This window comes from Scyliorhinus torazame, chromosome 13 (assembly GCF_047496885.1).
Source record: "Scyliorhinus torazame isolate Kashiwa2021f chromosome 13, sScyTor2.1, whole genome shotgun sequence".
NCBI classification, from domain to species: Eukaryota; Metazoa; Chordata; class Chondrichthyes; order Carcharhiniformes; family Scyliorhinidae; genus Scyliorhinus; species Scyliorhinus torazame.
In genome coordinates this window covers 220,786,085-220,798,607 of record NC_092719.1, presented here as the reverse complement: position 1 = coordinate 220,798,607, position 12,523 = coordinate 220,786,085, and positions in this window count along the sequence as shown.

Sequence of the window (12,523 nt, the reverse complement as noted above, 5' to 3'; positions counted from 1 at the left end):
TGAGTCAGTGTGTACCTGTCAGTGAGTGTGTCAGTTTGTGTGTCAGTGTGTGTGTCGGTGTCTGCGCAGTGTGCGTGTGGGTCAGTGCGTGTGTGTCAGTGTGTGTGTCAGTGTGTCTGTGTTAATGTGTGTGTGTTAATTGTGTGTGTCAGTGTGTGTTTGTCAGTGTGTGTTTCAGTGTGTTTGTCAGTGTGTTTGTCAGTGTGTGTGTCAGACAGTGCATGTGTGTGTCAGTGAGTGTGTGGGTCAGTGTGTGTGTCAGTTGTGTGTGTCAATGTGTGTGTGTCAGTGCGTGTGTCAGTGTGTGAGTGTCTGTGTGTGTGTCACTGTGCCTGTGTTAGTGTGTGTGTGTTCATTGTGCATGTCAGTGTGTGTGTAAGCGTGTGTTTGTCGGTATATGTGTGTCAGTATGTGTGTCAGAGTGTGTGTGTCAGTGTGTGTTTCAGTGTGTTTGTCAGTGTGTGTGTGTCAGTGTGTGTGTCAGAGTGTGTGTGTGTCAGTGAGTGTGTGTGGCAGTGTGTGTGTCAGTGTGTGTGTGTCAGTGTGTGTGAGTCAGTGTGTGTGTGTCAGTGTGTGAGTGTATGTGTGTGTCACTGTGCCTGTGTTAGTGTGTGTGTGTTCATTGTGCGTGTCAGTGTGTGTGTAAGTGTGTGTTTGTCGGTATATGTGTGTCAGTATGTGTGTCAGAGTGTGTGTGTCAGTGTGTGTTTCAGTGTGTTTGTCAGTGTGTGTGTGTCAGTGTGTGTGTCAGAGTGTGTGTGTGTGTGTCAGTGAGTGTGTGTGGCAGTGTGTGTGTCAGTGTGTGTCTGCCTGTGCATGTGCCAGTGTGTATGCCAGTGTGTGTGTCAGTCTGCTTGTCAGTGTGCGTGTCAGTGTGTGTGTGTCAGTGTGTGTGTGTCAGTGCGCGTGTCAGTGTTTTTGTCAGTGTGTGTGTGTCAATGTGTGAGTGTCTGTGTGTGTGCCACTGTGCCTGTGTTAGTGTGTGTGTGTTCATTGTGCGTGTCAGTGTGTGTGTAAGTGTGTGTTTGTTGGTATATGTGTGTCAGTATGTGTGTCAGAGTGTGTGTCAGTGTGTGTTTCAGTGTGTTTGTAAGTGTGTGTGTCAGAGTGTGTGTGTGTGTGTCAGTGAGTGTGTTTGGCAGTGTGTGTGGCAGTGTGTGTGTCAGTGTGTGTGTCAGTGTGTGTCAGTGTGTGTCTGCCTGTGCGTGTGCCAGTGTGTGTGTGTCAGTCTGTGCGTGTCAGTGTGTGTGTCAGTGTGTGTGTGTCAGTGTGTGTGTGTTAGTGCGCGTGTCAGTGTTTTGTTAGTGTGTGTGTGTCAGTTTGTGTGTGTCAGTGTGTGTGTCAGTTTTGTGTGTCAGTGTGTGTCAGTGTGTATGTCAGTGTGTGTGTGCCAGTGCATGTGTCAGTGTGTGTGCCAGTATGTGTGTGTTAGTCGGTATGATTCAGAGTGTGTGTGTGTGTCAGTGCGCGTGTCAGTGTTTTTGTCAGTGTGTGTGTGTTAGTGTGTGTGTGTCAGTGTGTGTGTCAGTTTTGTGTGACAGTGTGTGTGTGTGTCTGTGTGTATGTCAGTGTGTGTGTGCCTGTGCATGTGTCAGTGTGTGTGACAGTATGTGTGTGCTAGTCGGTGTGATTCAGAGTGTGTGTGTGTTTCAGTGAGTGTTTGTGTCAGTGTGTGTGTCAGTGTGTGTGTCAGTTGTGTGTGTCGGTGTCTGCGTCAGTGTGCATGTGTGTCAGTGCATGTGTGGGTAAGTGCGTGTGTGTCAGTCTGTCTGTGTTAGTGTGTGTGTGTTAATTCTGGGTGTCAATGTGTGTGTCAGTGTGTGTGTGTCAGTGTGTGTGTCAGTTTTGTGTGACAGTGTGTGTGTGTGTGTCTGTGTGTATGTCAGTGTGTGTGTGCCTGTGCATGTGTCAGTGTGTGTGCCAGAATGTGTGTGCTAGTCGGTGTGATTCAGAGTGTGTGTTTGTCAGTGAGTGTTTGTGTCAGTGTGTGTGTCAGTGTGTGTGTCAGTTGTGTGTGTCAGTGTGTGTGTGTCAGTGTGTGCGTGTTAGTGTGTGATTCAGTGTGTATGTGTGTCAGTGAGTGTTTGTGTCAGTGTGTGTGTCAGTGTGTGTGTCAGTGTGTGTGTCAGTTGTGTGTGTCAGTGTGCGTGTGTCTGTGTGTCTGTGTGTATGCCTGTGCGTGTGTGTCAGTGGGTATGTATCAGTGCGTGTGTGTTAGTGTGTGAGTCACAGTGTGTGTGTGTCAGTGAGTGCGTGTGTCAGTGTGTGTGTCAGTGTGTGTGTGTCAGTGTGTGTGAGTCAGTGTGTACCTGTCAGTGAGTGTGTCAGTTTGTGTGTCAGTGTGTGTGTCGGTGTCTGCGCAGTGTGCGTGTGGGTCAGTGCGTGTGTGTCAGTGTGTGTGTCAGTGTGGCTGTGTTAATGTGTGTGTGTTAATTGTGTGTGTCAGTGTGTGTTTGTCAGTGTGTGTTTCAGTGTGTTTGTCAGTGTGTTTGTCAGTGTGTGTGTCAGACAGTGCGTGTGTGGGTCAGTGAGTGTGTGGGTCAGTGTGTGTGTCAGTTGTGTGTGTCAATGTGTGTGTGTCAGTGCGTGTGTCAGTGTGTGAGTGTCTGTGTGTGTGTCACTGTGCCTGTGTTAGTGTGTGTGTGTTCATTGTGCGTGTCAGTGTGTGTGTAAGTGTGTGTTTGTCGGTATATGTGTGTCAGTATGTGTGTCAGAGTGTGTGTGTCAGTGTGTGTTTCAGTGTGTTTGTCAGTGTGTGTGTGTCAGTGTGTGTGTCAGAGTGTGTGTGTGTCAGTGAGTGTGTGTGGCAGTGTGTGTGTCAGTGTGTGTGTGTCAGTTTGTGTGAGTCAGTGTGTGTGTGTCAGTGTGTGAGTGTCTGTGTGTGTGTCACTGTGCCTGTGTTAGTGTGTGTGTGTTCATTGTGCGTGGCAGTGTGTGTGTAAGTGTGTGTTTGTCGGTATATGTGTGTCAGTATGTGTGTCAGAGTGTGTGTGTCAGTGTGTGTTTCAGTGTGTTTGTCAGTGTGTGTGTGTCAGTGTGTGTGTCAGAGTGTGTGTGTGTGTGTCAGTGAGTGTGTGTGGCAGTCTGTGTGTCAGTGTGTGTCTGCCTGTGCGTGTGCCAATGTGTATGCCAGTGTGTGTGTCAGTCTGCTTGTCAGTGTGCGTGTCAGTGTGTGTGTGTCAGTGTGTGTGTCAGTGCGTGTGTCAGTGTTTTTGTCAGTGTGTGTGTGTCAGTGTGTATGAGTCAGTGTGTGTGTGTCAATGTGTGAGTGTCTGTGTGTGTGTCACTGTGCCTGTGTTAGTGTGTGTGTGTTCATTGTGCGTGTCAGTGTGTGTGTAAGTGTGTGTTTGTCGGTATATGTGTGTCAGTATGTGTGTCAGAGTGTGTGTCAGTGAGTGTTTCAGTGTGTTTGTCAGTGTGTGTGTCAGAGTGTGTGTGTGTGTGTCAGTGAGTGTGTGTGGCAGTGTGTGTGGCAGTGTGTGTGTTAGTGTGTGTGTCTGTGTGTGTCTGCCTGTGCATGTGCCAGTGTGTGTGCCAGTGTGTGTGTGTCAGTCTGCTTGTCAGTGTGCGTGTCAGTGTGTGTGTGTCAGTGATTGTGTGTCAGTGCGCGTGTCAGTATTTTTGTCAGTGTGTGTGTGTCAGTTTGTGTGTGTCAGTGTGTGTGTCAGTGTGTATGTCAGTGTGTGCGTGCCGGTGCATGTGTCAGTGTGTGTGCCAGTATGTGTGTGTTAGTCGGTATGATTCAGAGTGTGTCTGAGTATCAGTGCGCGTGTCAGTGTTTTTGTCAGTGTGTGTGTTTTAATGTGTGTGTGTCAGTGTGTGTGTGTCAGTGTGTGTGTCAGTTTTGTGTAACTGTGTGTGTGTGTCTGTGTGTATGTCAGTGTGTGTGTGCCTGTGCATGTGTCAGTGTGTGCGCCAGTATGTGCGTGCTAGTCGGTGTGATTCAGAGTGTGTGTGTGCCAGTGAGTGTTTGTGTCAGTGTGTGTGTCAGTGTTTGTGTCAGTTGTGTGTGTAAGTGTGTGTGTGTCAGTGTGTGTCAGTGTGTGTGTGTTTGTGTGTGATTTAGAGTGTGTGTGTGTCAGTGAGTGTTTGTGTCAGTGTGTGTGTCAGTTGTGTGTGTCAATGTGCGTGTGTCAGTGTGTATCTGTGTGTATGCCTGTGCGTGTGTGTCAGTGGGTATGTTTCAGTGTGTGTGTGTTAGTGTGTGAGACGCAGTGTGTGTGGGTCAGTGAGTGCGTGTGTCAGTGTGTGTGTCAGTGTGTGTGTGTCAGTGTGTGTGAGTCAGTGTGTACGAGTCAGTGTGTGTGTCAGTTTGTGTGTCAGTGTGTGTGTCGGTGTCTGCGTCAGTGTGCGTGTGTGTCAGTGCATGTGTGGGTCAGTGCATGTGTGTCAGTGTGTGTGTCAGTGTGTCTGTGTTAGTGTGTGTGTGTTAAATGTGTGTGTCAGTGTGTGTGTCAGTGTGTGTTTGTCAGTGTGTGTTTCAGTGTGTTTGTCAGTATGTTTGTCAGTGTGTGTGTCAGACAGTGCTTGTGTGTCAGTCAGTGGGTGTGTCAGTGTGTGTGCCAGTGTGTGTGTCACTGTGTGTGTGTCAGTGTGTGTGTCTGCCTGTGCGTGTGGCAGTGTGTGTGTCAATGTAAGTGTGTCAGGGTGTGTGTTAGTGTCTGTGTGCGTGTCAGTGTGCCTGTGTCACTGCGTGTGTGTCAGTGTGCGCGTGTCAGTGTGTGTGTCGGTGTGTTGTGAATGTAACTGTGTCAGTGTGTGTGTTTGTGTCTGTGTGTTTGTCTGTGTGTCAGTGTGCGTGTGTCAGTGTGTGTATCAGTGTGAGTGTTTCAGTGCCTGTGTGTCAGTGTGTGTGTGTCTGTGTGTGTGCCAGTGTGTGCCTGTCAGTGTGTGCCAGTGTGCGTGTGTCAGTGTGTGTGTGTCAGTGCGAGTGTGTCAGTGTGTGTGTGTCAGTGTGTGTCAGTGTGCATGTGCCAGTGGGTGTGTCAGTGTGTTTGTGTCAATCTGTGTGCGTCACTCTGTCTGTGTGTCAGCGTGCGCGTGTCAGTGTGTGTGTGTCAGTGTGTTGTGAATGTAAGTGTGTCAGTGTGTGTGTTAGTGTCTGTGTATTTGTCAGTGTGTCTGTGTGTCAGAGTGTGTGTGTCAGTGTGTGTGCGTCAGTGTGTATGTCAGTGTGAGTGTGTCAGTGTGTGTGTCAGTGTGTGTGTCAATGTGTGTGTCAGTGTGTGTGTCAGTGTGAGTGTTTCAGTGTGTGTGTGACAGAGTGCATCAGTGTGTGTGTCTGTGTGTGTGTCAGTGTGTGTGCCCGTGTGTGCGTGTCAGTGTGTGTGACAGTGTGAGTGTCAGTGTGTGTGTCACCGTGTGTCAGTGTGTGTGTGTGTCAGTGTGTGTGTGTGTCAGTGCATGTGTGTAAGTGTGTGGGTGTCAGTGTGTGTGCGTGTGTGAGTGTGTCAGTGTGTGTGTCAGTGTGTGTGTGTGTGTCACTGTGTGTGTCAGTGTGTGAGTGTCAGTGTGTGTGGGTGTCAGTGCGTGTGTGTAAGTGTGTGGATGTCAGTGTGTGTGCCTCTGTGAGTGTGTCAGTGTGTGTGTCAGTGTGAGTGTCAGTTTGTGTGTGTAAGTGTGTTTGTCTGTCTTTGTGTGTGTGTCAGGGTCTGTGTGTCAGTGTGTGTCAGTGTGAGTGCCAGTGTGTGTGTTTCAGTATGTATCAGTGTGTGTCAGTGCATGTGTGTCAGTGTGCAGGTGTCATTGTGTGTGTGTGTGTGTGTCAGTGTGCGTGTTTCAGTGTGTTTGTGTCAGTGTGTGTGTGTCAGTGGATGTGTCAGTGTGAGTGTGTCAGGGTGTGAGTGTCAGTGTGTGTGTCAATGTAAGTCTGTCAGGGTGTGTGTTAGTGTCTGTGCATGTCAGTGTGTCTGTGTCACTGCGTGTGTGTCAGTGTGCGTGTGTCTGTGTGTGTGTGTCTGTGTGTGTGTCAGTGTGTGTGTCCGTGTGTGCATGTCAGTGTGTGGCAGTGTATGTGTGACAGTGTGTGTGTCAGTGTGAGTGTGTCAGTGAGTGTGTGTAAGTGTGTGTCAGTGTGCGTGTGCCAGTGTGTGTGTCAGTGTGTGTGTCAGTCTGTGTGTGTCACTCTGTCTGTGTGTCAGGGTGCGCGTGTCAGTGTGTGTGTCAGTGTGTTGTGAATGTAACTGTGTCAGTGTGTGTGTTAGTGTATGTGTGTTTGTCTGTGTGTCAGTGTGCGTGTGTCAGTGGGTGTGTCAGTGTGTGTGTGTCAATCTGTGTGTGTCACTCTGTCTGTGTGTCAGCGTGCGCGTGTCAGTGTGTGTGTGTCAGTGTGTTGTGAATGTAAGTGTGTCAGTGTGTGTGTTAGTGTCTGTGTGTTTGTCAGTGTGTCTGTGTGTCAGAGTGTGTGTGTCAGTGTGTGTGCGTCAGTGTGTATGTCAGTGTGAGTGTGTCAGTGTGTGTGTCAGTGTGTGTGTCAATGTGTGTGCCAGTGTGTGTGTCAGTGTGAGTGTTTCAGTGTGTGTGTGACAGAGTGCATCAGTGTGTGTGTGTCTGTGTGTGTGTCAGTGTGTGTGCCCATGTGTGCGTGTCATTGTGTGTGACAGTGTGAGTGTCAGTGTGTGTGTCACCATGTGTCAGTGTGTGTGTGTGTCAGTGTGTGTGTGTGTCAGTGCATGTGTGTAAGTGTGTGGGTGTCAGTGTGTGTGCCTGTGTGAGTGTGTCAGTGTGTGTGTCAGTGTGTGTGTGTGTGTGTCACTGTGTGTGTCAGTGTGTGAGTGTCAGTGTGTGTGGGTGTCAGTGCATGTGTGTAAGTGTGTGGATGTCAGTGTGTGTGCCTCTGTGAGTGTGTCAGTGTGTGTGTGTCAGTGTGAGTGTCAGTTTGTGTGTGTAAGTGTGTTTGTCTGTCTTTGTGTGTGTGTCAGGGTCTGTGTGTCAGTGTGTGTCAGTGTGAGTGCCAGTGTGTGTGTTTCAGTATGTGTCAGTGTGTGTCAGTGCATGTGTGTCAGTGTGCGGGTGTCATTGTGTGTGTGTGTGTGTGTCAGTGTGCGTGTTTCAGTGTGTTTGTGTCAGTGTGTATGTGTCAGTGGATGTGTCAGTGTGAGTGTGTCAGGGTGTGAGTGTCAGTGTGTGTGTCAATGTAAGTCTGTCAGGGTGTGTGTTAGTGTCTGTGTGCGTGTCAGTGTGTCTGTGTCACTGCGTGTGTGTCAGTGTGCGTGTGTCTGTGTGTGTGTGTCTGTGTGTATGTCAGTGTGTGTGTCCGTGTGTGCATGGCAGTGTGTGGCAGTGTGTGTGTCAGTGTGAATGTGTCAGTGAGTGTGTGTAAGTGTGTGTCAGTGTGCGTGTGCCAGTGTGTGTGTCAGTGTGTGTGTCAGTCTGTGTGTGTCACTCTGTCTGTGTGTCAGGGTGCGCGTGTCAGTGTGTGTGTCAGTGTGTTGTGAATGTAAGTGTGTCAGTGTGTGTGTTAGTGTATGTGTGTTTGTCTGTGTGTCAGTGTGCGTGTGTCAGTTTGTGTATCAGTGTGAGTGTGTCAGTGTGTGTGTGTCAGTGTGAGTGTGTCAGTGGGTGTGTGTCAGTGTGTGTCAGTGTGCATGTGCCAGTGGGTGTGTCAGTGTGTTTGTGTCAATCTGTGTGCGTCACTCTGTCTGTGTGTCAGCGTGCGCGTGTCAGTGTGTGTGTGCCAGTGTGTTGTGAATGTAAGTGTGTCAGTGTGTGTGTTAGTGTCTGTGTATTTGTCAGTGTGTCTGTGTGTCAGAGTGTGTGTGTCAGTGTGTGTGCGTCAGTGTGTATGTCAGTGTGAGTGTGTCAGTGTGTGTGTCAGTGTGTGTGTCAATGTGTGTGTCAGTGTGTGTGTCAGTGTGAGTGTTTCAGTGTGTGTGTGACAGAGTGCATCAGTGTGTGTGTCTGTGTGTGTGTCAGTGTGTGTGCCCGTGTGTGCGTGTCAGTGTGTGTGACAGTGTGAGTGTCAGTGTGTGTGTCACCATGTGTCAGTGTGTGTGTGTGTGTGTCAGTGCATGTGTGTAAGTGTGTGGGTGTCAGTGTGTGTGCCTGTGTGAGTGTGTCAGTGTGTGTGTCAGTGTGTGTGTGTGTGTGTCACTGTGTGTGTCAGTGTGTGAGTGTCAGTGTGTGTGGGTGTAAGTGCATGTGTGTAAGTGTGTGGATGTCAGTGTGTGTGCCTCTGTGAGTGTGTCAGTGTGTGTGTGTCAGTGTGAGTGTCAGTTTGTGTGTGTAAGTGTGTTTGTCTGTCTTTGTGTGTGTGTCAGGGTCTGTGTGTCAGTGTGTGTCAGTGTGAGTGCCAGTGTGTGTGTTTCAGTATGTGTCAGTGTGTGTCAGTGCATGTGTGTCAGTGTGCGGGTGTCATTGTGTGTGTGTGTGTGTGTCAGTGTGCGTGTTTCAGTGTGTTTGTGTCAGTGTGTATGTGTCAGTGGATGTGTCAGTGTGAGTGTGTCAGGGTGTGAGTGTCAGTGTGTGTGTCAATGTAAGTCTGTCAGGGTGTGTGTTAGTGTCTGTGTGCGTGTCAGTGTGTCTGTGTCACTGCGTGTGTGTCAGTGTGCGTGTGTCTGTGTGTGTGTGTCTGTGTGTATGTCAGTGTGTGTGTCCGTGTGTGCATGGCAGTGTGTGGCAGTGTGTGTGTCAGTGTGAATGTGTCAGTGAGTGTGTGTAAGTGTGTGTCAGTGTGCGCGTGCCAGTGTGTGTGTCAGTGTGTGTGTCAGTCTGTGTGTGTCACTCTGTCTGTGTGTCAGGGTGCGCGTGTCAGTGTGTGTGTCAGTGTGTTGTGAATGTAAGTGTGTCAGTGTGTGTGTTAGTGTATGTGTGTTTGTCTGTGTGTCAGTGTGCGTGTGTCAGTGTGTGTATCAGTGTGAGTGTGTCAGTGTGTGTGTGTCAGTGTGAGTGTGTCAGTGGGTGTGTGTCAGTGTGTATCAGTGTGCATGTGCCAGTGGGTGTGTCAGTGTGTGTGTGTCAATCTGTGTGTGTCACTCTGTCTGTGTGTCAGCGTGCGCATGTCAGTGTGTGTGTGTCAGTGTGTTGTGAATGTAAGTGCGTCAGTTTGTGTGTTAGTGACTGTGTGTTTGTCAGTGTGTCTGTGTGTCATCAGTGTGTGTGTCCGTGTGTGTGTATCAGTGTGTGTGTACCAGTGTGTGTGTGTGTCTGTGCGTGTGGGTAAGTGTGTGTGTGTCAGTGAGTGTGTGTAAGTGTGTGTGTCAGTGTGTGTGCCTGTGTGAGTGTGTCAGTGTGTGTGTCAGTGTGCGTGTGTGTGTCACTGCATGTGTCAGTTTGTGTGTGTCTGTGTGTGTGTGTGTCAGTGTGTGTGTGTCAGTGTGTGTGACAGTTTGTGTGTGTATGTTTGTTTGTCTGTGTCAGTGTGTGTGTCAGTGTGTGTATGTCTGTGTGTGTGTCAGTGTGTGTGTCAATGTGTATGTGTCTGTGTGTGTCAATGTAAGTGTGTCAGGGTGTGTGTTAGTGGCTGTGTGCGTGTCAGTGTGTCTGTGTCAGTGTGTGTGTGTCAGTGTGTGTGTCCGTGTGTGCGTGTCAGTGTGTGGCAGTGTGGTGTGTCAGTGTGAGTGTCAGTGTGTGTGTCAGTGACTGTGTCAGTGTGTGAGTGTCAGTGTGTGGGTGTCACTGTGTGTGTCAGTGTGTGTGTACCTGTGTGTGTGTGTCAGTGTGTGTGGGTAAGTGTGTGTGCGTCAGTGAGTGTGTGTAAGTGTGTGTGTATGTGTAGTGTGTGTGCCTGTGTGAGTGTGTCAGTGTGTGTGTCAGTGTGTGTGTGTGTCACTGTGTGTGTCAGTGTGTGTGTGTCAGCTTGTGTGTGTCAGTGCGTGTGTGTAAGTTTGTGGGTGTCATTGTGTGTGCCTCTGTGAGTGTGTCAGTGTGTGTGTGTCAGTGTGTGTGTGTCAGTGTGTGTGTCAGTTTGTGTGTGTAAGTGTGTTTGTTTGTCTTAGTGTGTGTATCAGGGTCTGTGTGTCAGTGTGTGTCAGTGTGAGTGCCAGTGTGTGTGTTTCAGTATGTGTCAGTGTGTGCCAGTGCATGTGTGTCAGTGTGCATGTGTCATTGTGTGTGAGTGTGTGTGTCAGTGTGCGTGTTTCTGTGTATTTGTGTCAGTGTGTGTCAGTGTGTGTGTCCGTGTGAACGTGTCAGTGTGTGTGTCAGTGTGAGTGTGTCAGTGTGAGTGTGTCAGTGTGTCTGTGTCAGTGTGTGTGAGTGTCAGTGTGTGTGTCAGTGCGTGTGTGTCAGTGTGTGTTAGTGTGTGTGTCAGTGTGAGTGTGTCAGCGTGAGTGTGTCAGTGTGAGTGTGTCAGTGGATGTGTCAGTGTGTGTGAGTCAGGTTGTGTGTGTCAGTGTGTGTGTAATTTTAAGTGTGTCAGGGTGTGTGTTAGTGTCTGTGTGAGTGTCAGTGCGTCTGTGTCACTGCGTGTATGTCAGTGTGTGTGTATCTGTGTGTGTGTCTGTGTGTGTGTCAGTCTCTGTGTCCGTGTGTGCGTGTCAGTGTGTGGCTGTGTACGTGTGTCAGTGTGTGTGTCAATGTGAGTGTGTCAGTGTGTGTGTGTCACTCTGTCTGTGTGTCAGGCTGCGCGTGTCAGGGTGTGTGTGTCAGTGTGTTGTGAATGTAAGTGTGTCAGTGTGTGTGTTAGTGTCTGTGTGTTTGTCAGTGTGTCTGTGTGTCAGAGTGTGTGTGTCAGTGTGTGTGCGTCAGTGTGTATGTCAGTGTGAGTGTGTCAGTGTGTGTGTCAGTGTGTGTGTCAATGTGTGTGTCAGTGTGTGTGTCAGTGTGAGTGTTTCAGTGTGTGTGTGACAGAGTGCATCAGTGTGTGTGTCTGTGTGTGTGTCAGTGTGTGTGTCCGAGTGTGCATGTCAGTGTGTGCCAGTTTGCGTGTGTCAGTGTGCGTGTGTCAGTGTGAGTGTGTCAGTGTGTGTGTGCCAGTGGGTGTGTCAGTGTGTGTGTGTCAATCTGTGTGTGTCACTCTGTGTGTGTGTCAGGGTGCGCGTGTCAGGGTGTGTGTGTCAGTGTGTTGTGAATGTAAGTGTGTCAGTGTGTGTGTTAGTGTCTGTGTGTTTGTCTGTGTGACAGTGTGCGTGTGTCAGTGTGTGTATCAGTGTGAGTGTTTCAGTGCGTGTGTGTCAGTGTGTGTCTGTCTGTCTGTGTGCCAGTTTTATGTCCGAGTGTGCATGTCAGTGTGTGCCAGTGTGCGTGTGTCAGTGTGTGTGTGTCAGTGTGAGTGTGTCAGTGTGTGTGTGTCAGTGTGCGTCAGTGTGCGTGTGACTGTGTGTTTGTGTGTGTGTGTCTGTGTGTGTCAGTCTCTGTGTGTCTGTGTCTGTGTGTGTGTCAGTGTGTGTGTCAGTGTGTGTGTATCAGTCTGTGCGTGCCTGTGTGCCTGTGTCTGTGAGTGTGTCAGTGTATGTGTCACTGTGTGTGTGTCAGTGTGTGTGTCAGTGTGCGTGTGGCAGTGTGTGTGTCAGTGTGTGTGTGTGTCAATGTGTGTCAGTGTGTGTGTCAATGTATGTGTGTCAGTGTCTGTGTCAGTGTCTGTGTGTGTGCCACTGTGTCTGTGTGTCAGTATGTGTGTGTCAGTGTGTGCGTCAATGCGTGTGTCAGTGTGTGTCTGTCAGTATGTGTGGGTGGCAGTGTGTGTCGGTGTGTGTGTGAGAGAGTGTGTATGTCAGTCTGTGTGCCAGTGTGTGTGAGTGCCAGTATTTGTGTGTCAGTGCGTGTGGGTAAGTGTGTGTGTGTCAGTGAGCGTGCGTAAGTGTGTGTGTGTGTCAGTGTGTGTGCCTGTGTGAGTGTGTGTGTCAGTATGTTTGTGTGTCACTGTGTGTGTAGGTGTCAGTGTGTGTGGCAGTGCGTGCGTGTCAGTGTGTGTGAGTGTGTGTGCCAGTGTGCGTGTGTCAGTGTGTGTTCGTGTGTGTGTCAGTGTGAGTGTTTCAGTGTGTGTGTGTCAGTGTGCGTCACTGTGTGTGTGTCTGTGTGTGTGTGCCAGTGTGTGTGTCCATGTGTGCATGTCAGTGTGTGACAGTGTGGTGTGTCAGTGTGTGTGTCAGTGTGAGTGTGTCAGTGTGTGTTTGTCTGTGTGTCAGTGTGTCTGTGTGTCATTGTGTCTGTCTGTGTGGCAGTGTGTGGCAGTGTGCGTGTGTCAGTGTGCGTGTCAGTGAGAATGTGTCAGTGTGTGTGGCAGTGTGTGTATCTGTGTGTGTGTGTCAGTGTGTTTGTCAATGTGTGTGTGTCCGTGTTTGTGTCACTGTGTGTCGTGTTAGTGTCAGTGCGTGTGTGTCAGTGTTCCTGTGTCGGTCTGTGTCAGTGTGTGTGTCAGTGTGAGTGTCAGTGTGTGTGTCAGTGACTGTGTCAGGGTGAGTGTGTCAGTGTGTGTGTGTCAGTGTGTGGGTGTCACTGTGTGTGTCAATGTGTGTGTGTCAGTGCGTGTGGGTAAGTGTGTGTGTGTCAGTGAGTGTGTGTAAGTGTGTTTGTGTGTCAGTGTGTGTGCCTGTGTCAGTGTGTCAGTGTGTGTGTCAGTGTGTGTGTGTGTGTCACTGTGTGT